This window comes from Pteronotus mesoamericanus, unplaced genomic scaffold, assembly GCF_021234165.1.
Source record: "Pteronotus mesoamericanus isolate MK-2021 breed Mesoamerican mustached bat unplaced genomic scaffold, CSHL_Meso_final contig_214, whole genome shotgun sequence".
Taxonomy (NCBI): Eukaryota; Metazoa; Chordata; class Mammalia; order Chiroptera; family Mormoopidae; genus Pteronotus; species Pteronotus mesoamericanus.
In genome coordinates this window covers 4,905,568-4,929,385 of record NW_026555089.1, presented here as the reverse complement: position 1 = coordinate 4,929,385, position 23,818 = coordinate 4,905,568, and positions in this window count along the sequence as shown.

Here is a 23,818-nt window from a genome sequence, read left to right as displayed (position 1 = left end):
GCATGTCTCTGTAACTGAAAACACCCAACTCCCAGCCACTCCTATGCATGGGTGACATTATCTCCCAATGGCAGAGGGGGCCAGGACCACCAGGAACACAGAGGAGCTCAGCAGAGCCCAGCAGGAAAATGGAAAGGCTCTGGAACCAGAGATGCCGTGCAAATAGGAGGCACAGGAGCCAGAGCAGGCTGCGGAAAGAAGGCCCCTCGTCGCCACAAACGGCCTGTGCATGGTAAGCCCCCCGTGGCAGAGCACTGGAAATGAGTCAGGGTCACACTGTCCTCATCTTCGAGTTGGGCAAAGCTGGGCAGAGAACCTGCTTAGCCTTCCCTCCCGCTTCAGCCCCCCTTTGAACTCTCATTGGACTTCAACACGCAGACTCTTGGGGCCTGCCTTTCCTTGTCCTCTGATCCACTGACTGTCAAAACGCCCTTGCATTTCTTCTGGCCGGGCCTGTTTTTGCTTTGACCTTGACACAGGCCTTTCGTTTCAAGTTTCATGGTGGTCTGGGGAATTTGTATTTGGATAACTCTGGAATACCTCCCCGGAACCTCTTGGGAAGTCCCGTGGTCCCTTCCAGCTGTAGCGTTCCACAACACGAGTCAACCCCGGTGAGCTGTCTATTTTTGAATACTTGTTAAACTAGTTTAACAAGCAGTTCCTGTTTATTATGTACAACACAAACCAGCTCACCTGAGTGATGTGAGGAGGCCTGTGGAGAAGGCAGCCAGAGGGTAGCGGAGCCTCCAGGTGGAGAGCCGTGCAGTACACAGGCCCCCTCTGCGTTTTCCACTTACAAGATATGGATACGATAAATATTCTTTTTTGCTTAGGTCCTGCTGGGGTAGGGTGGGAGTTTCAGGTGAAATCTGAGATCTGATAGACCTAGACTTTGACCTTGCACACCATGCTGCCATGCCTAAGCTGGGCAAGTCTGGCAATTAATAATGGGACTTGGGCCTGTCTCTTGAAGGTAAAATAAAAAAAAACTGGACATAGACCCAACCTGACTCGAAGGGACAGAAAATCTAGACCGGCTATTTTTATACCCCCATGGAGGGACCTTGAGCCAGGCCGGGCTGTCTGCGCCTCTCTCCCGGGGCTCTGGAGAGGCTCAGTGGGGAACGGGTTTGCCCCTCCGGCAGCAGGTGTCCCCACACTGCCCTGCCCGGCTGCACCCAGGCACCAGCTCCATAGGGAGCAGTGTCCTCTTCAAAGACACCTCTGGGTCAGAACAAGGGTCACATGACTCAGGACACGTTCATTTGCCAATTGCTGAGACGGGAGAGAAACAGAGGAGTCCGATCCATCTCCCCACCAGCTCCCACTGATTTCTGGTGAAGCCTGCACACCTCATCCCGGTCAGTGCCCGGCCCGGCCTGGGGCGGGGGCGGGGGCACGAGTACTTCCCATTCTTGCACCAAGCATGTTCCCCGCTTCGACATTCTGGAAAGACCCTTTAAGGGTACAGACTTTCCCTTTTCACAGTGAAGAGTTCCTCTTTGCATCCTGGATAGTGTGGCTCTGTGGACTGAGCGCCAGACTGCGAACCAAAGGGTTGCCAGGTCAATTCCCAGTCAAGGCACATGCCTGGGTTCTAGGCCAGGTCCCCAATGCGGGGTGTTTGAGAGGCAAACACTGATGTTTCTTTCCCTCTCTTTCCCCCTCCCTTCCCCTCTCTAAAAATAAATAAATAAATAAATAAATAAATAAAATCTTTTTTTTCTTTTTTTTTTAAGTTCCTCTTTGGCCCCTTGCTCTGAGCAGTGCAGGAGGTTCACAGCCTGGACCCTTCCTCTTTCTTAGGACTGGAACTCAAGCCCTGGGTGTGGCTATGGCCATCAGCTTCCAGCCTGGCCGTCCACAAGGCTCAAGCCAGGACTGGCCATGGGCCCTCTCTCTGTGGGCCTTCAGTCTCACCCTTGTCAGGGATCTGCCACTTAGAAATGATTATCCCACCTCCGGACCAAATCTCCTTCCTGGAAGGTTCTGCCCAATTTATCTACCAACTCATCCTTCCGGGCCTAAGTACAGTCTCGCCCCCTCATGGAAGCCTCCCCCGGGCTCATGACTATCTTCCTGATGCAGGTTCCCAAAGCCTGGGAGCCTCCGCAACAGTGTTCTGCACGGCCCACGCTGCGTCACAGCTATTTATAGATGTGTTCAACTTCCTGACTCAACCCCAAAGCAAGTTCCAGAAATGTACTTAGAGAGGTGGAGAAGAAGCCTGGCAAAACCCCAGGGCTGTCGCCCTGGTGTGTGTGTGTTTACTTTTTCCTTTATACCTTTCATTGTTTGTAGAATGTATCAATATTACACGTTTAAATATTACAGCCTTTTGTTTGAAACATGTTATAAAATAGCAAAATCTCTCATAACTTTCTACATAGAGTCTCACACAGTTCTTAAATTACTCCTAGTTATTTATGGTTTGTATTGTCATGTTAGTAGTTAAAAAAAAAAATAAGGCAGGTCTCATGGATGAAAATAGACCTCCAACCCTATTTTTGAATAAGAAAAAGCAAGTTGCAAGAGTATCTCCAGTATAATACCTCTAGGAAAAAAAACCCCAACCACTAAAATAATACATTTCTATATATCTACATGCTATATATGCACATATATGAAATAGGTTATGTATATATGTGTGTGGTATGTATATATAAACATATATAAGCACCTCATTAATATATGCTGGTTGTATATATACAATATAAATGAGGATATATATTCTGCATACTGCAACATGCAGAATATGTCACCTAATAGTATGTTAAATATTGCAGAATCACAGCAGTTGGCTTTTAGACAGGCCTAGGGTGGGAGGTGATCATACGAGGGACCTTGCACTATTCAAATTTTACAACAAGAAAGTACCCACGTACTTGAGATTTCTAAATAAGTAATAATAAACAGCGCTGGCTGGTGTGGCTCAGTGGATTGAGCGCTGGCCTGCGAAACAAAGGGTCACAGGTTCATCTCCTGGTCAGCACATGTCAGAGATGCGGGCTGGGTCCCCAGTCGGGGGGTGCACGAGAAGCAACCACACACTGATGTTTTTCCCCCTCTCTTTTTCACTCCTTTCCCCTCTCTCTAAAAATAAATGAAATCTTTAAAAAAAATAATAATAATAATAAACAAATCACAGGGCGGAGTCACGAAGCTTGAGGTGGGAGAGGCAGTGTTTCAGGGAGCCGGTGAGACACACTCCTGCAACGAAGTTTAATTGGCTCTGGCAAGCTGAGTCCAATCGAACATCTTGGTGAGACAGCCTCCTGGATGTCACAGTATATAATTTACAAAGCTACAAGCATGACTCTCCTTAATATAGACTATGTGTCAAAGATCACTTAACTCCTTAAGGAGGGTAGCAGTATGGTGAGGAGCTAGTTCAAAAAGAAGTGGAGAGACAGGAGTATTTACAGGCACCAACAGAATTACTAGAATAAGATTTCCTAGGTACCTACAAAACTGGTTAATGACCTACACACGGGGAGTAAAATCATTGTTTCTTTAATTGAATTTATTGGGGTGACATTAGTTAGTAAAATTGTGTAGGTTTCAGGTATAGTAAAACCATCTTTTCTACGTGATAGCTATTTACATCTTATCAATTGACTTAAACCACCAAGTTGGGATTGGCAGTCACCCTTTTGCCTTATTTTCAAAAATCTTGAATACTTTTTTCTTTTTAAAGATGTTATTTATTTTTAGAGAGAGGAAGGGAAGGAGAAAGAGGGAAACATCACTGTGCGGTTGCCTCCAGCACACCCCCTACCAGGGACCTGCATCACAACCCAGACACATGCCCTGCACTGGGAATCGAACCTGTGACCCTTTGATTCACAGGCGGGCACTCAATCCATTGAGCCACACCAGCCAGGGCTTAGTATTCTTTTCTTAATAGAGTAGTGTCACCTAAACCCTCCTCTGGGTCTTTGCTGATATGGAGCTTTCCCAGAGTTACTGGTCTGAGCTCGGTGGAGGGTGGACTGGCCACAGATCGCGTCAGGACGCTGAGATCTGAGCAGACCCTCTGGGCCTGGGGCTGCTGGCGACCTTGTCCGGAGGCCTGAGCTGGGCCCCCAGCAGCAGGACTGAGTCTGAGCCCTCCCTAAGGGTACTGAGCCCTGCGGCATAATCCCTCCGTGCAGGTCTTCGAGGAGGCTGCAGGGCTGGGCTGATCGAAGGACTAGTAACACAAGAAACGTCCAAAATGGTAGAGAATTTTTATGAGTTTATTTGAGCCAAACTGATCATATATGCCATGGAGCAAGGTCTCAAATGCTCTGGAAAAAAAAAAAAAAAACTGTTTTGCAGCTTCTTTTACAAATTTGAAATTAAGGAAATAAGGAAGATTACGTGGAGGTGGGAGAAAGCTAAGGCAAGAATGGATTACAGCATCCTTGACAAGATTATGTGTTCTGAGGGTGGTTAGGCTTAGTTCAAAGGTGTGTTAATCTACATGCACAGAAACAAGGACAGGGCAAAGATAAACATTTTTTAAAAAGCTATATGCCTGAGTGTGACTACACACCATGACCTCCCCAGCTAGGAATTCATTATCAGGTCACCCTATGAGGTCACTTTTCACAGGACCCTTTTTTTGTTCACAGAAAAAACGAATGCACCAGGATTGGGGGGCTTGGGGGTGAGCCAGGAGGGCGTGGCTCAGGAAGGGCCTGATGTAACCCTAGAGCCTGGGTTTATTCAAAAAGGCAATCCATGTGGGACAAGAACAACGATTGACTTATTGAAAGCTTCCTGAAGAAAGAAGATGTGGGGCCTGGCGGAAGAAGTGCGGGGGAGTGGGCAGCGGAGGGGAGAGGCCCAGGCTCGGGGAGTCAGGAAGGGGTAAATGGAGGAGACAGAACCAGCAGCAACTGGTGTGAGGGAGGAAGGGCGGGAACAGAGCATCAGGCAGAAGTGGGAACACTGGCTCTGCCGGCCTCCTCCCCTCCGTCCCTGGAGCATTTCTAACTCTAGGGCCCTTCCCACACCCTGGCGGCCGAGTCCCTGCCCAGATTCCTTTCCTAGCCTTTGGTTCAGGGACGACTACACACCCTCCCGGCACTATTAAAGAACCGAGCTGGGCCAGCCAGCTCCGCGGGGGGAAAAGGACGGTTTACCAAGGCCCAGGACCACACAGACCCTGCAGTTCCCTCTCATGAGGCTCCTCCTTCCCATCTGGCCTCGGTAGGGGAACCGGCTGTCCCCAAGAAATAGACCACGGATCCGCCCGAGGTGGGAGGACTTCTGGTGATAGGAGGCCCGCCTCGCCCCTGCCCAGGGGAAGAACAGGCTGCAAGTTTCCCCCAGGTGCAGGGTCCCAGAAGTCGCGGAGGGGATGTTTACTAGGACAGTCACGTGAGGCGCCACGCAGCCTGAGTCACCCAGGAAATATCTGGCAGGGCCTCTGGGTTGGGCGGCCAATCTGCTGACCTCGGCCCCGGGCGCACCAAATCCAGGTCGGGTGGGGAGGCGTCCAGGGTCTCTGCCCTGGCTTTACAGATTGGGAAACCCAAGTTGTTCCAGGCTAGGGAGGGGAGCCTAGAGGCAGGAAAGGGCTCCAGGAGGACCGACCCTGGGGTCATCAGACCACGCCCCTCACAGCTGAGGTACAGGCCAGATTGTTGGGGGGTGGGGGTGTCAGGACTGACTGGAAGGAGAAGAGTATCCCAGGTTCGGAGAAAGAATGGAGGGAACATCTTGAGAGGAGCGGGGGAAGGAGAGACCCAGGATCACGTGCCTGAGAGGTGGAGCAGGGGGACTGCGTGTCTTCGGAAAGGTTATCTATACAGTAGTCTGGCCTCCCACCCACTCCAAAACAGCTTTCAAGCCCTTGCCGTGCCTCCGCTACGGAGGCTTCCCGTGCGTGGTCCGCCTCCCCTCTCTCCCTACTCACACAGGGACAGCAGCCTCCCCTGGCACCCAACTCCATCGGCCGCCTGACATGAGTCCCTTCACATCCCTGCGAGGGCCCGCTGCGCGACCTTCTCTTCGCTCTGCCCACATTCCCCGCCTGTTGGAACAGGGGGCGCTCGTGCACACCCGGACAGCCCTCTTCCTCCTCACACCCTCTTCTGTCCCTGGTGAACTCCGCGACCCTCTCCCCAGCTCAGAGCAGCCCCTGCTCGAATGCCTCCTGTGGGAGCGGCTACCAGCTCCACTCCCGGCCCCACTTCTTTTCCTGCCTCCCCAAACCAGGCATCAACAATGCCAGCGCGAACCCTCCTAGCACAGGGCCTGCGGTGAAAGGGCTTTGAGGCTGGGGAACCTCCCAGAGCTGGGAGTTGCGTGGACAGGTCACTCGTCCTCCATGGGAATCGGGGTCAAGGGACGCCTGGCAGGGTGGAAGGGGGAACAACATCGGAAGGAAGGAGGGGTGTGGTGCCCGAGGGCCTCCCTCGGTCCCAGGTTGGGGCTGGTGTGGTGTCCGGAACTGCGAACCTAGCCAAGTCCCTTCTGCCCTAGCCGCAGAGGCGCGGGCGGCGGCCGCTGACTGAGCTCACTCGCAGCGGTGACGCGCGGCCCGGCCCCGCCTCGCCTCGCCTCGCCTCGCCTCCCGGGAGCCCGAGCACGCTCGCAGAGGCGTCAGCTTGGGCCGACCCCCGACTTCTCCAGCATGAACTACGTGAGCGGGAGGCGCCCGACAGGCCGGAGCCTTCGGGTCTGGGGTTCCTGGGGGTGGGGAGGGGGTCCCGTAAGGCAGGGACCAGAACCACGGCTGGAGAGGCGCAAAGGGGTCTGGGGTTCAAAGCGGTTAAGCTAGCAATCTCGGCGAATGTGGATTGTCGTCCTGAGACCCGATCGCCCACTTCAGGTTATTCTGATTAACCCCACACCGCCCTGAAATGAAAGGCTCCTCTAGGCCCCTAGATTTCTCCTTGCTCCTTGGTTTCTCCTACTTATTAGGAAGCCCACTACCTATTACTATTGAACACTGAGAAAGTTCTTCCTTTTATTTTTTTTCCTTTAATTGATTTTAGTGAAAGGAAAAGAGTAAGAGAGGGAGAGGGAGAGAGCGCTCATGTAGGAAAATGTGATTTAGAAGGGTAGCTCAAACCACTTGGAGAAGGTACTTCATTGCAAAAATCCTAGAACACATGCAGGGAGAGGACATGGCGGTCTTTTTTTAGGTGGTGGTTCATGCCAGCACTGCAAGGTGTCAGGCACTCAGGCATCAGTCCTGGGTTGGTGTGTCAACCAGGGAGTAAGTGACGAGGAGTTAGGGCTAACACAATCTGGCTTCGTGCTGAGTTTCACACAAGGCCGACGTTATTTCAGAAGTCATGGTAAACAGTAAGAAAAACCACGGATACTGTGTCATGATGGCTTGAATGCTGGATGCTTCTGGTATGCACCTTGACCAGAATCCAAACTCGCAATCTGGGCGTGTCATGATGATACTCAAACCAACTGAGCTACTCAGCCAGGGCAGAAATTTCTTGAATTAACATCGCCTTAGGCCTGGCTTAGTTTTTCATTCAATAAATGTTACTTAGCACCTACTATGTGGCAGAGACCAGTCACTGGTTTAGATAGTGAGGGTTTTACAGTGACAAAACCAAGTCCCAAGCTTTTCAGTTCCTGCTCTAATAGTGTGAGCTTACGGATCACTTCCCTCTGGAAGCCCTCCCAGCTTTGCCCTCTGGGTTAAAGCCCTCTTCTGTACTCTAATAGCGTCCCAGGCTTCCTCCAAATCAGTACCCACCACACCTTCATTTCCGCAAACTGGGGAAGGCGGAGCCCCTTCTCGTTTGGACTTGACCAAGGTGTTTGGTGATGATTAAGGCACCAACACCCAGTGAAAGCTGAATCCTGAGCCTGAACCCTCTGTCCCCCACCTCCCAGCTTTGCTCTCTGGAGACAAGTGGAGATGAGGGTTGGCTGCTCTGGGGCTGTGCCGCTCTGTGCCAGAGTAAAACCTGGCTTCCACCCTGTGGCACAGCCCCTAGAGCCGGGGGACCAGGACACAGGATGCAGAAGCTAGGACACTAGGAGCTGCCTGTCTGAGGTTAAGTCCAAGAGTCAGAAGGCTTGGGGTCCCCACAAAAAAGGCTGTCGGCATGTGTCTCTACACACGTATCTGGGGGCAGGGTCATCAGCAGCATGTTTCACACCCGTCAGCCAAGGACAGACGGCCTGGGCTGGGGGGCTTCTTGCACGGGTTGAGGGGAGGAACCTCTGTCTTACCGTGGGGGGCAGCCCTGCCCCTACAGGGACACTCTGTAACCCTGACCTCACCTGTCCACTCTTGTTTGTCCTCCCACCCAGACTCCCCCATCTCTCGTCGAAGCCGGTCCGTGCCCATCTTCCAGCCCTGCTCAGGTGTCACCTTCCCTGCCCGCCCTGTCTAAAATCGCCCTCTTCATCCCGGCGCCTTACCTCCTCAGAGCGCTCACACGGCAGCTCTTGGCCGGAGCTGCTTCCTGACTTCCACGAGAGTGTAACCTCCAGCAGGACAAGAACCTTATTTTCACGAGCTGTGCCTTGCATGGATATGTTTGTTGAATGAATTATATAAAAAATTGGAGCAAGCAATCAGGAAGGCCAGGTCCTGCTCTGCTACTAGTTTTTTAATTTCTATCCACCTTTTACACAAAGAAATTGAGTCAGCTTTTAAACATACAGAGAGAGTGAGATAGCTTAGCTAGCTAAAAACCAGGCAGAGAAAGTCCAGGCAGGCTTCAAAGACCAGGGAAAAGGCCATGAAATCCTACATTACTGTCCAAGTTGTGCCTCAGTTATGGCTTTGAGCTTCCTGGGTGCCCAGGGGAAAGGAAAGGAAAAACATCCCAATTTCTCTGGAGAAGCAAGCTTTTTGCTGGCAGTTTATAAGAAATTTCTCACATAGGTCTTCATTTAGGGATGCGGTGGCTGACAACAGCAGCTTTCCTCACTAAAGTCGCTGTTCACAGGGAGCTACGACGTCAGCAGTGGTGGGATGCCAAGAACAGCTCAGCCGGCGCAGCTCCACAGGGCGGAGCAAGGCGCTTGCTGGGGCCCTGGCTAGACCCCGGGCTGAGGCCTGGCGCCACAGGACGTCCTTCAGAGCAGTGTGGATCCCAGCTTTTTGGATTACATGGCTAATGATTTTATTTTTAAAGCGGATGTTTTCAACACTGTTCATAAAATATTCTTGTGTTGTTGTTGTTTTTTTTTTTAAAAAGGAACCCAAATTGGATCAAGCTTCTAGATCTAATCCCCTGTTTAGAAATGCAGAGAGTCCAGAAGAATATGTTACACTACACCAAGGGATCTAACCAGCAAGTACCATGTATGCAAAAATTCCAGGGGCAAACAACCCAGATTCTTCAGCAAATAAATTACAGGGGAAAGAAAGGCAGGGAGAGGAAACTTCAAGAACATAATAGAGTCTTAAGGGACATGCAGAACCTGAAACTTGTATAGTCTTGTTACTATACACCCCAATCCATTCAATGAAAAGGAAAAAAAGATTTAAGCAAAGGAAATGTGTGGGCTCTGTTCAGATCCTGACTAAACAAGCCAAAAGCAATAATGATCATAAGGGAGACAAACTGTACATTTGAAGATTAATATTAAAGAAATATAGTTAGTTTTCCAAGTGTCAAAATGCTCAGGCGAATTTGTGTGATTATCTCTGATTTGCGTCAGAATAACCCAGGGCCTGGGGGGGTGGGAAACAGAAGTGGCCAGCGGTTAGGAACAAGGGAATTTCATTAAACTAGCCTTGCTACTTTTTTATATGTTTGGAATTTTTCATAATAAAACACTTTTTTAAAATGGTAACATTGACGTAAGTAAGGTTAGCCAACTTTTCCCAAATAAGAAGTTGACATCGAAGTAGCTGCCATTCACTATCACCATCATTTCATAAGAAAAAGGACTTTAAAACATCAAAGATGCAGGCAGGGCTTATTTCAGAATAATAGCCAGTCTTTTATGTTTATTTTTATTTTTGAAGGGCCAGTCTTAAATGCAATGTATTTTGCCTTCTGGAAAAATCACAGCAGGTGCTACCATGGACTGCTACTGCCGTGTGGGCCCCAGCTTCAAACAATCGCCCAAACCTCCTGGTTTTCAAAGACTGTGATCATAGGTAACAGACATATTTGAGGCTCTACGTGTTTGCTCTGTGACTCTGGAAGGCTGTCACGTGTCTCCTCTGTGCCAATATATATGTATATTTTTAAAGGGGGAGAGAGAGATGGATTTTGATTTCGTTGTTCCACTTACATATGCATTCAGTGGCTGATTCTCGTATGTGCCCTGACCGAAGATCGCAGCTGCAACCTTATTTGTACTGGTTGACCCTCTCACCAGCTGAGCTACCTGGCTAGTGAAAGCTGAATCCTGACTTGTGCCCCATCTCTCTCTCAAAGACTCAGGGTTTAACCAGAAAGGCCCTCAGCGATCTGGCCTAACCTCTTATTTTTACAGATGGGAAAACTGAGGCCAAGAGAGGAAAAGCAACTCGCTGCAGTTGACCCAGTCTGACTGAACGGCAGAACCCAGAGAAGGACCTAGGGCTTTTGCTTGCTATTCTAGGGTTTGCTCCACCCAGCGTTTTACCTGCTCTTAATCGATGCGTGTTGTTTTCGTCTTCATTTCAGTTGGTGCCTGGAACGATAGCTTTGTAGGCGTCCTGCCAGACCACCAGGCTTCTTATATCTTAACCTTGCTGATTGTGGGCCTTGTGACCTTTGGGTCAGTTTAAACTACCTTCTCTGACCTCAGTTTCCTCATCTGTAAAATGCATAGATGCTGTAATGATAGTGTTTGCCTTCTAAGGTTGCTGTGAAGATTGAGCTAATGTGTGTTCAGTGCCTGCCACATAGAAAGCGCTCAGTGTAGGACAGCTGCCTGTATTTTTACCTCCTATGGGCATGATGAGTTCCACAGATTTATTGTGCAAAGCAGGCCGGCCTTCAATTAGGATCATGGAATTCCGGAGCGGGAACGGGCCTCCTGACCTCAGCTACAGAGGAATCTTTTTACAGAAAGAAAAAAACGAGTCCCTCAGGGTCTGTGTGAACTGCTGATGGTCCCAGAAAGCAGTTGGTGGCAGAAGAGGGAAGATTACCCTCCCCCCTCCCCCCGCCCCGCCCCGCCCCCTTCTGGGCTCTGGGCTTTGCTCTGGGAGAGAGGGTGTCAACACCACCTAACAGGGCCATTTTGCCCTAAGCTCATTTCAATGCCAGTCAATTAAAGATGTGTGGTGAGCGTGCAGGCCTTTACAATTTACAACAATCATTTGCAAGCTTGGTCCGGTGAGAGCCTTACTCCCACCTTAGAAGGTGGCGAGTCCGGGAATGAGCACAGGTCTGGCAGGTGGAGGCTCACAGTTGTGAGGACATGAAACACGGAGTTTATTCTTGTATTGTTATTTATTGTGTTATCTTCCATACGAACAATTGCAAACCTCCTTTTGCCCCACCTTGTGTTCCATATCACAGAAGGAAACGGAGGCCCCAAGGTGGACTGGTAAGCAGAGCTGTACTTGAAGGCTCAGAAGTCCCTTACCTACTCTGGAACATGAGGACGGTCCCTTCGAAAGAAGGAGGCCAGGTCGGTGTAAAATGGCTGACACACTGTCTGCCTTTGGAAAAGTCCTTCAACTACAAAGAAGTCAGCTATTAACTCCAAGTAGGACAGAAAGGGAAGCAGTCGCTATGGCAACATCTTTGGCAGCCTCTTTTCCTCCTTCCTCAGGTTCAAAACAACAGCTTCCAGCAGGTTCCCTGTGGAGGTGGGGAAGTTCTAACTTGAGCCCAGCAACTGCAATCAGCCAATCTCCTGCTAGATTTCAGTGGCAAGAGGTGGTGGCAGCCAATGAAGAGGCCTAGAGCTTGTGTCATCGGCCTCAAGCCAGGCTGCAATAACCAGAAGGCAGGCACACGTGACCGTTTCCATGGTGATCTCCCTTAGCTACTCAGACTGGTCCTATTTATGAGTGCTGGAAAATTCCACCCAGCCTTCAGCCTGGTTTTGTTATCTCTCTGCCTCCTTCCTGCTTCCCAGGCTGGGGGTGGGGTGAAGGGGTGGAGGGGGTGGAGGGGGTGGAGGGGGTGGAGGGGGTGGAGGGGGTGGAGGGGGTGGAGGGGGTGGGGGGCGCGGGCGAAGTTACTGCCAATGTTTAACCCCCTCACCCAGGTGGGTCTGGCTTCAGCCAGATCCAGGGGCCTGGAAGGGGGCGCATGCCCACACTGTGCTTGGTACTGGAGGGGACGATAGGGCACGTTCAAGCTGGGAGCCACCACTTATAGCTTACGTCGTGAGCCAGGGATGCACCCAGCTCCTGAGAACCTCATGGCCCTGAGAAGAGGGCATGACACAGGCTGCCCCTATTTCACTGAGAAATAAACTCGATTCAGAGAGGCTAGGTAACTTGCTGGCGTCCCAGGCCCAGGCTCGGAGTGTGAGACTTGGGGCCCTTGTCTCCGAGACTGCTCCGTAAGGCTTCAAGTCTTGTAGGACCAGGTGAGGCGGGGGGTGGGTGCAGAGGAGGGAGAGAGCCATGGTTTTCATGGGAGCTGAAGGAAGGCCTCACCAGCCAAGGAGGGTGACTTTCAGGCTGAGGGGGAGGATAGGGAGGAAACCCATGTTGATTCCAGGACATCCTAGGCTGGGGCTGAGGGCTGGTAGGCAAGACCAGACAGGCCTGGGGAGGCTGAGGCCGGGCCCAGGGCCTAGTCCTTGTCTTTCTGCCCGTGGAACTGGCCGTGCTGGGGTTCTGGGCGGGGAGGTTGGGGGGAGATGGGGCCTACAAACATGACTGCCAGGCTCCTGCGGGGAAAGTGCTGGGTTGGGCTGCTGCAGATCCGAGAGCCAGCGGCAGGAACGTGGAGTGAGCCGGGCCTCTCAGAGTCCCCAGCAGCAGCCCGAGGCCACACAGGGTCAGCATCGTGGATGCTGCATAAGCAGTGTGCGGAGCTACTCTGAGCTGAGGCAGGGCCATAGGAAGGCTCCAACTTGTTCTCAAGGATGTTAAGTGATAATGAAAAACAACAAAAGTCATATGCCATAGCTTCAGGTCCCAACAGATGAGTCACCGAGTGAAGGACATGATCACAGGGTGCTCCCGAGGTCACTGGACCACAAAGGCTCCAGGAGTCTGCAGGGACTGGCCAGTCGGCAGCCTCCTGTAGGAGGAGGGGCCTCTGATTTACAGGGCAGGGCGCCTACCTGCAGGAAGAAGAGGTGCGGCCTTGGGAGAGAGATGGCAGATGGCAGGATGTCCTGTGAACTAGCAATCTGGCAGCAAACGGGGCTAGAAAGAGGGGACATAAGGGAACACGACTAGTTGAGTGTTAATGGGCCCAGTTCAGGGTGGGACAGTAAGTGATAAGGATCTGGAACAATGAATAAGGGTGACACTGTGTGACTTTGATGGTCTCTAGCCCACTGGTGTCTGTCTAGGCCAAAAGGCCTCAGCTGAAGTCTTTGCCAAAGCAGAACAGTCATGGAAATTTCCACCCAAGCCCTTTTCCCAGCACTGTTCCCAGCTCCACCTTCCTCCCAGGCACGGCTGGGTCCAAAGCTCTTTGGCTCGAGTAGGTTGCGGGCTGAAGAGGCCCGGGCGCCTTGAAGACCCCCTGACAGCCTGGTGTGGGCAAGTCAGAACCTCAGGCACACAGGGTGCTGGGCCGCCATGGAAACCGGAGTTGTCACCTTTCTTACAGGTCCCAGAGGCTGCAGGACTCCTGCCCCTGGGAAGGCAAAAGGGAGGAGTGGCAGCCTCCACCTGCATGTCCAGCTATTTCTGACAGGTCCCAGAGCCTGGTCAGGTCAGCTCCCCGAGGCAGTACCACCCCAGAGCAGAGGGCGAGGCAGCAGGCCCAGAACAAGCCCAGGGACACACGGAGTGGGGACGCGCTACTTCAGCTCTGTCTTCTTGGGGGCAGTAGTTTGTATATTTATTTCTAACAGCTCCCAAGTGGAAGAAGCGACTCCTGTGTGAGAGTGGAGCTGGGGAGACGCCGGAAGCTCTCCCCCCACCCCCCAACCCCCCATCCTTGCCCTGGGCTCCCAGCTTGCCCCGTCTCCAGTTAGGTTCTCCCAGGACAGCAACAGCTGGAATGGGGCAGCTCCGGCCTTGGGGTAATAAAGTGGAGTTACCAAACAGAACAGACTGATGTCTCTGCGGTAGCTGCACCCTTTGTCCGCAGCTGGGAGGAGCCTGCCCCACGTCTGTGCAGGAGGGACGCTGATGCCCCCACCCTGGGGCTCCAGCAGCAGCAGCCCATCCTCCCACTGGCTGGCAAAGCAGTCAGGGGACGTGTTAACAAACACAGCACCATCCAGGAAAAGGCAGGCGGTGCTGAGCCAGAGGGGAAGGTGGCGAAGGGGTGGAGATGCCGGATGACTGGACATGCTGGTCAGAGAGGCCCTTATGGGGTAGTGACGTCTAGACAGAGCACTGAGAACAAGTCTCATCTGAAGGGCTGGGAGGCACATTCCGGGCAGATGTGTCACCCAGAGTAAAGAACACGGGTCTGGAGGGAGCGGGGCTGCTGCAGAGCCAGGAGGAGACCAGTGTGGGAAGGCCAGAGAGCCTCATGCAGAATTTCTCTTCCTGTGTTCTTTCTCTTGCCCTGTGGCCACCACCCACCCCAATCCAGCCTCCATGATCTCTGACCTGGGCTGCCCTCCCCTCCTCACTGCCGCCTCTCCCAGCTCACCCACCTTGCAAAGAGCAGCCACACAGTATTTCCCAAAGCCAGGGCCCAGCTCAGAAGTCATCCTCCTGCTAGAAGGGCAGGATCCAAAGCCCCTCCAGGTCATCGAAGCCATCTAGTCTCCCCTTCCTGCATCCCCTACTTTCTGGTGCGTTCCCATCACCTGATGGGCTGTAAGGTCCCCTCTGCGCCAGTTGCTGTAGGCTCTCCTAAGGCCTTGGCCCCAAGGAGGATCCACAATGCCCTGGGCTTCTGTTTTCACTGGGTATGTGCTGAGAAATACATCATTGGCAAGTTCCTGGAACTGGGGGACCTCTGCCCCCTTGTTCTACAAGACTTACTTCTGTGGGATGTGGGCCCCAGGCGCGTTGAGAATGCACAGCTGTGTGGAAGGTGTGAGATGTTTAATGAGCTTCACGCTGGGTATGCCGTGCGTATGTGATGGTAACACAAACACCTGCCTGGGACCTCACGCGGGTGACTTAACAGATCACAGGTCGGGAGACAAGAATGTAAATATGACTCACTGGGAAGCCTCATTGCACCTTCCAGATATTTCTGCTCTTTCCAAAGGTCCACTCAGCAGGCCCAAAAGGTTGAGTAACCAGAGGCCCAGCACAGGTGAGGGCTGCTCGCGGAGTGAGTCACGGTGGAGTGACCGCAAGGCCTGAGCCTTCCTCTCCCCTCACTGGGGAGGGAGGGTTCAACAGAGCCCCACGGAGGCCTTCGGTTTTTCTCCCCTGCCTTTGCGGATCACGGCCTGTCTAGAAGTTCTGCAGGGAAGGAAGCGGTTCCATATTTCTTATGCGGGACCTGCTTCATGGAGTCACTCCGTCCTGCTGGGCAGTTACCTCTTATGTCAAGTCTAATGCCCTTTGTTCCTATCGCAGCACGTCAAGTTGTGTCTGACCCCTTCCTTGGTCCTCACTGGTGATACTCAGCACGATACTCCAGTACTTAGCATGACAGGCTGCTGAAAACCTCGCATTACCACTGGGCTTATTGTGACGTGTCCCTATAGGGACATCCCAGGATGGGGGACCATGGTCCTCTCACAGCCCCTGATGTTCCGGCTTATTGGTCACTAAGTCACGTTGCACCTACTGAGCTTCTGCTGCAGCGCCCTCGTCACTCTTCTTGGGTTTTTAATCCCCAGACACACTGTTCCAATGTATTAATTTAGTCACCTCTTAGTAGACACATAGTGAGCCTCTGTTGTGCGCCAGGGACTAGCGATGCTAAGACAGACACCCTATGCCTCAGTTTCCTCATCCGTCTAAGGCAGCGATTTGCGACCCTTCTCATCTCATGGCATTAATAAACTAATACTAAAAATCTGAGGTACACCAAAGACACTTTTTTGCCAATCTGACAGGGAAAAAAAGGCAGGTACAATTTTGATTCATTCACACCAGGCGGGCTATTGTTGTGTTGATGTTGTCATTTATTTGACAGTCTAAGGGAGAAGAGGTCAGCGCCCCTGACTAAAGAGCCAGGTACTGCATGTTTGAATATTCTTGGGGCACAACAGTTGAAAATCGCTGGTCTAAGCGGGTAACAGCAGCATCTCCCTCAAACAGCGGTCGTGGGCCCGGAAAGCACAGCGCCCAGTGAACATTGCAGAAGGAAAAGCTATGGCTGGATTTGCTGTCCTGCACACACACCAGGCAACATGGGGGTGGGGCAGGGGACCCGGGAAAGCGTGGTGGGCTCCTTCCCTGCTGAGGAGAGAGGAGGTCATTAGAAAGTCTCTACTGGAGACTGGGACAAGAGGAGTGACCACAGGGAGGGTGGCCAGCCTGCAGAAGAAAGGTCTAGAAATGCTGGGTGGGGTGAAGCAGTGAGGAGGCCCTCAGAGCTCTTAGGCTGGGAGTGACGGGCTAGAGCAGCCCCTCTGGAGAGCCACGCTCTGCCCTTTGCTGTCACTCTGTCCTCCCACAGTTCACAGCGCTAGAGCTGTGCTGCCCCTACCAGGCTTTCTGGAAAGATCCACAACCGGCTGCAGGGCCTAACACCAAAGATGTTCTGTGGAGAATAAACTAAAAAGGGGGAACTAGCGGCAGGGAGCTCTGGACTACAGGTGGGGAACTGCTTTCTCCTTTGTCCCCTCCCCTGAAAGAGGGTCCTATCTCAGGGAATCCTTCCTCTCAGTCTTGGGGGAGGGTGCATTAGAAGACGGATCCTTTTCTCAGGAAGATGAGAAGAGAATGCTTCCCTAATTCTTCTGCCTAGTGATGTTCAGTGTCTGTGAGGGAGAGGCCAGGGGTTGCCTCCTCCCAGGGGCATTTTGGGGGAAGACCAGTGTGACAAAGCTGCTTCTAGTTTCCTTTTTTCAGTTTCATGTGATTTATTTTGCTAGGGAATACATTTGAGTTTCTTCTTTCCAGCTTCAGCTTTTAGAATGACTGCTTTTACATGTCATGGTTAGAGGTTACTTTTAAAGGTGGCATTCCCCCCCCAACTGGATTTTTTATTTTATTTTTTATTATATTTTATTGATTATGCTATTACAGTTGTCCGGATTTCCCCCCTTCGCTTCCCCTCCACCCAGCACCCCCACTCCCTCAGGCGATCCCCCCACCATTGTTCTTGTCCACGGGTCCTGCATACAAGTCCTTTGGCTACTCCATTTCCTATACTGTACTTTACATCCCCATGGCTATTCTGTAACTACCTATTTGTATTTCTTAATCCCCGCACCTCTTCCCTCATTCTCCCCCTCCCAAGGGTGGTATTTCTAACACTTGATAGGTTTTGACCAAACTGAGGAATCCTTAACTTTGATCCCCTAGGGTAGAACAGGAAATAATGTCAAGAATTATCTCTGGTATCTTTCCAGTCCAACAACAGGCCATAGCTAATGTCAGTGTTTCAGCCGGTCAGGCAAGTGAACCATTCACTCCTGTCATTGGTTAGTGAAATGGAATCTTTTTAACTTTTTGTTATTAAAAGACGTATTAAATCATTGTGGCCCTGACTGGTGGTGGCTCACTGTATTGAGCACAGCCTGTGAACCATAGGGTCATCGATTCCATTCCCAGTCAGGGGACACGCCTGAGTTGTGGGCCAGGTCCCTGGTGGGGGGCACGCAAGAGGCAACCAGACATTGATGTTTCTCTCCCTCTCTTTCTACCTCCCTTCCCCTCTCTCTCTAAAAATAAATAAAATCTTTTTTAAAAATAGATCACTGTGGATTTATATATTCTAGAGGTCACGCATCCCTTGGCTGACGAAAGATAAGCTCTTGCCTTATGATGTCCCAGTTCTTCTCTGTAGCTGAAGCTAGTTCTCCCTCCGGTTCACACTGCAGCATCCTGATGATCACGCCACCTCCATCCCTCCCAACACAAGTCTCCCCATTATTGCCCATAGCATTTTGTATATTTCTTGGTTATAGTAACTATCACATTGTATTGTCGTTGGTTTAAATATGTCTCACTCACTCAACTATAAATCACTCAGGATGAAGGATGTTTCTCTTTTAGCCGCTTCTAGTTTCTGTTGATCTGTCTTCCGCATAATGGAGCTCCGCGCTGAGTCACCTCCGGGTTTTTTCCTGCCGCAGGATCTGGCAGCTGTGCAAAGAGGAGGGAGCGGATGCCTGCGCAATGATTGTTCAGGAGATCAGCTCTGGGGAGGTGGGAGGCAGGAGGGGGCTGCGAGCGCCAAATTCCTAGAGTCTTCAGAAAAGAAGTTGTTTTCTTGGGACTCTCCTTGCCTTTTGTTTGAGACATGAATTTCTACAACAGCCTCTGGTAACCATGATTAGACAAAAATCAAACAAGAGGCCTGGAGAGAATCCAGGTGTAGCTGACGCCTCGCCTAGGTGGCCTCTGGACCCCAGGCCCAAATATGAAAGGCCCCGGAAGCTTCTCTCTTGAGTAAGCCTGACTGGCCTTGCTAAAAAGGGAAGGAGGTAGAGTGGATTCTGGCATTCTCTGGAAGTTTCTGGCCTTGACATGGGTGTGGAGGATTAGGTAGGGCCTTGCTGACAGAAGGCCCTGGAGTCCTGATTCTAAATTTTTGCTACTTTAGTCCTTTTCAGTGCCCACTTCCTTGAAGCCATAAGCAGAAGGTCTAAAGTCTTCCATGTTCTTCTCCTATCTCTTGTTTACTGCATTTTATAGAATTAGCATCATCACGCCTGTCATCTAATCTCATTTTACACACAAGAATATTGCCACTCAGGAGTTATTTGTGTTAGTGCCCAAGGTCACATGGGTGTTCCTCACCAGAGTGACTGCCAGAAACCAAGGACCTCCTATTTTTAACCTGGCTTTTTTTTACTGGGCAGAAGGGAGCAGGGAGCATGAGACAACCAGCTAAAATGAATTTGCCCTCCTATATTTGTATCTTTAGGTCCAAAGGAAGATTTTTAGACTGAGGTACATATTGAGGTATCAGGAGAGAGCAGCTGCGATCATTCAGACATTCTGAAATTAAAAGGAACACGGTATGGGCCAGAGAAAAAGTGCCTTGAAAAAATGTAGTTTTATGTTAAAGGGATTCTTAGCTCAGAGAGTTGAGAGAAGGCACATAAGCAAATTATTACTCTCCTCATCAAAGAACATGGTGATTTTACCATCTTGTTTAAATAAATCTTCCAGAAAAGCAGCTCACTATAATAAAGGAGAGGAGGGAGGAATCAGAATATTTTGGAGACTATTTGTGAGAAAAATCTAGGAGAGATGAAGGCAGTCCATGTTTGGGCCTAAACAGGTAAAACAGGAATTAGTGTCCATAATCTTCTATAAAATATTTTTCATTTACTGGCAGGGAAAGAAAAATTAGAATTTTCTCTCTGGCCTTGGCAAGCTCTCTCTCGGCACTGGATATACTTGAGTGCTGAGTTGCAGTCAAATCCTCCGTTTCTTTCCCCAAACCCTGGGAGAATTAACCAGATAATACACAGCTCTTTTCACAGGGTAAGAAAAATGCTGTACTCTGTAAAGGGAACGGACATGAATAGTTTAGCGACATTGACAATTACCTGAAGCACTTCAGGGCTCTCAATATTCATCTCATGGGCTCCATCCACAGTGGGCGAAAGATCGTGGATAACAGAAGGGGTCCTTGGTTCTGCCCCCCCCCCCCGTCCCGCCCCCCCCCTCCCGCAGGCTGACAGAAGTCCTGGGAGAAGGTGGCTGCAGGAGGGTGGGGGGTGAGAGGAAAGGGGGTGAAGTGGAAATTCTGGGATTCAAGAATAGGTCCTGAAACTAATTAGCTGTGTCTGACTTTAGGCAAATCACAAAGTCTCCAGGCTCCCAAATCTCCATTTGTAAAATGAGGTGACCCCACTCAGTTTTCCTCCTTCCAGTGCTAAAATTGTATTAAAAATTTTCCAGTCTCAGAGCTAACATCAAGACCGTGTCTGACGGGAGCCATCTGCACCTCAGTACTATTCCACTCTCAAAGGGAAGAGGTCGGGGGAGAAGAGAGACAGAAAGGGAAAAACAGACTGACTGAACAAGAACAGATTTGCCAGGGCCGGTTTAGAGCAGCTGCCTCAACTGGCCCTGCTTTATCGGGGGTGGGGGACGAGGCGGGGGTTAGCATGGGTCGTGCCCTCATTTGCCAGAGCCCCAGGCAAGCTCCCCCACCCTTCCACAACCATTTCATGTACAGGAGCCAACGGGCTTTTAAACATAGAGCATCGATTTTATACAATTCCTGTCATTATTTAGTTGCCAGCCTAACTATCTTGTCACTAAACTCCATCTTCCCCTCTTGGTATTTACTGCTTAAACACCTGCCATTTTATGGATTCTAGACTAAAGACCCTCGGAGGTGAGAGAGGGCCAGAGGGTGGCGTCACCACCGGGTCCTGGGCTCCAGGCTTTAACTGCTCTGGGTCCCCTGAGCTTCCCACTCTATCTCACTACTCCATTCTTTTCAAAAAACGAGGAAGCTGCTGTGTCAGTCTCAAATATTTTTCTGCCTGGAGTGTTACAGATTAATAAGACTTGCTAACTACGAACGCCCAAGGAATGCTACAATTAAGACAGACTGATTATTACAAGCGATCGGTGAGAATTTTAGATTCATGGACGACTTTCAGACAGTAAGGAGGGAACGACCAAGGGCAGCAGAGACGGGAAAGCCGACAGTGGCAGAAAATGGAAGGAGTGGGCAGCCCCAGCTAGGGAAGGTTAACCCACGTGTAGTGAAAGGGAGTGGGGGGGGCCCCGAAGCCCCCGGCCCAGAGCCCAGCTCCCCCTCCCCCACCGCCCTGTCCCTGGAGGAGAACCAACTCTGGGGGCAGGGCGCGCGTGCGCAGTGGCGCGCTGCGTCAACCGCCACCGCTCTGAGAGACTGCTGGAACCTGCTGGAACCGGTTAGAACCGGCGGCGCGCACCTCCCCCCGCCCCGGAGCTGACGCCTCACAAAGGGAAGCGGCGGCTCACGGCCCGCGTATCCCTGCGCCGGGCTGGCGGGGGTGGGTGCTGGGTAGCGCCCCTTCCCCCAGCCTTTGTTCCCCTGCCGGGCCTGGAAAGGCTACCCGTCCCTGGTTCTCGCCGTGACCGGGTAACTCTGAGGTTCTGCAGAGTAACCTAGGGGCATTGGAGCCGCGAAGAGTACTCGCCCCACTCCGGTTCTTCTCGGTTCTTCTTTCTCTGCACGGCCGCTTTTCCGCGTGCAAACATATATCAGGCGCGTCAGGGAAGCCTCAGGCGCCATTGTGGTTCCCAGTCCTTAAGGCCTCACTGGAGAGGCAGGGCCTTTGCCACTTTGGTACCGAGGTTGCAAGTTTTGCGTCCTGGTGTCCAACTCACTCAGCTTTTCCTTTAGCGGGGAACTCCGGGGTGTTTTAAAAATAAAGCCGCTCAAATTGCAGGCAGAAAGGTTTTTGTTCTTCCAGCTACAACTTGAAAAGTTTTAAGAACGCAACCGAACAGGAGATCATAGAGAATCTGTAATACAAAGGACCCTAGAAAAGCAAGAGTCATAAGCGGTAATTCACAAAGAGACCATGCCCGGCTGCGCTGGGTCTGTGGAGGCAACACCTTCCGCTATTTTGGATGCTTTACAGAGCACAAACTTGGTTTTGATGGCGGGTTTGGATTTTGGTAATACTAGTGAGAAAAGCCTGGAAACTTAGAAATGGTCCACTTTGAAGAACGAAGTTAACTCAGGTTTGATTTAAAACGTCTCAGCAGGCAACCAAAAGCATAGGGGGTTTAACTGGCATTTAGTAGTGGCAAAAACAAGAATATTTAAGCATGTAAAATAACCACAGTGAACTCAGCTGGATGCCTCAGACTGCAGAAATCCTATGATACGGATGTGGGCTCTATTGTATGAGACAACAGTATACAGTGGCTACTTGACATTTTCTATTAGTGGATTTCCACTTTTAGTAGATTAACTAAAGTAGATAACTCAGACCACTCGGACTTTTTAAATAAAAGGGCAATAAAAAAAGTGGTACAATCAGCAGTTTGGGGAAAAACCTAAACACTTTGCTGATGCTAAAATGGCTGCAGTCCGTATTAGCCGGGTTGATGCTGTTACATAATGAAAATAAAGGCCATCAGTAAATCCTTATTAATATACCTTCAAAAAGCACTAAATTGAACTTTCTGTATTGCAAAAACATAGAAAGTATTTTCAGAGTTACAAAAAAAATTCCTAAGCAATGGATGAGTTATGAGCTGTTTGAGGGTTTACTTAAAAGTGATTTTCATTGTTTTTGCGTAAATTTTCAGTTCAAATAATCTACTTACTAATGAGTCTTAAATATTTCTGGTACCTGGTGTACAATTTCCGTAAACAATTAGGAAAACTCTAGAAACGGTTGTAAACCAGCTTCTATTTTTAACCTTTCTGAGGAACTCTTTTTGCTTCCCTCACAAAGGTGGCGGAGGGTTTTTGAGTTCCAGCAGCGTGAGTTGTCCCTCGCCCATAAATACGCCTCTTCGGGGTGTGCGGCAGGCATTCAGGCAGCGAGCAGAGAGACGGCTGGTGAGGCGAGAAGGCACTGCTTGAGGAAATCAGATAAGTTTTTGTATTAAAAAGAGATAGAAATTAATATATAATTCCTTAGGAAGCGGAAACGTTTATGAAGATATTGCTTAGCATTAAGGACTTAACTTTTATAATTTAAAGATGTTATTTAAGAGAAAATATGAAGACTAGTTTCAAAAAGGAAGAGAGAAGAAAAATATTTCTAAAACATGTTGGAGGTTATGAGGTGAAAATACTAAATGAAATGATTTTCAAAGAAATGGCTGATAGGACGCGAAAGTCCGAATTTAAAAAAGCCTTAAGTTGAAGGGCAAATTTTTAAAATGCCATTAAAACATAGGTGACAATAGAATAATCGTCATTTTAAAAAAGTTATAGATTAAAATATTTTAAAGGCTGCCTTTTAAAAAGATTAGACTAAAGTGATAGACTTTAAAATACATGGCGCAGTTAAGATGGCGTCATTTGAAGCCTAGTTGACCTTAAGGCGTTATTAAAGATTGACAATCGTTAACTTAGGAGTGGGTAGGGTAAAATTTGGGTAAAGATTTAGAAATTTAAAGCGGAACACTCGGAAGACAGAAGTGTACAGGAAGGTGAAGAAGACTTGGAGAAGATAGGAAAATAGAAGCTAAAACGTGCATTTTAAAAGACAGGAAAAGACAGGAAAAACTAAACCCAAAAGGTAGAACGCAGAAGAAAAGGTATTGAGACAAAGTAGAAAACCAAAGAAACTAAGGGTACAGATACAAATTTTAGTAGAAAGGTAGAAGATAGAAAACGAAGAGACAAGTCGAGTAGAAAACTAGAAGATAGAAAATGAAGAGACAAGTCTAGTAGAAAACTAGAAGATAGAAAATGAAGAGACAAGTCTAGTAGAAAACTAGAAGATAGAAAATGAAGAGACAAGTCTAGTAGAAAACTAGAAGATAGAAAATGACAAGAGACAAGTCTAGTAGAAAACTAGAAGATAGAAAATGACAAGAGACAAGTCTAGTAGAAAACTAGAAGATAGAAAATGACAAGAGACAAGTCTAGTAGGAAACTAGAAGATAGAAAATGACAAGAGACAAGTCTAGTAGAAAACTAGAAGATAGAAAATGACAAGAGACAAGTCTAGTAGAAAACTAGAAGAGAAGAAAATGAGAAGATAGAAGTTTAGTGGAAAACTAGAAGATAGAAAATGAGAA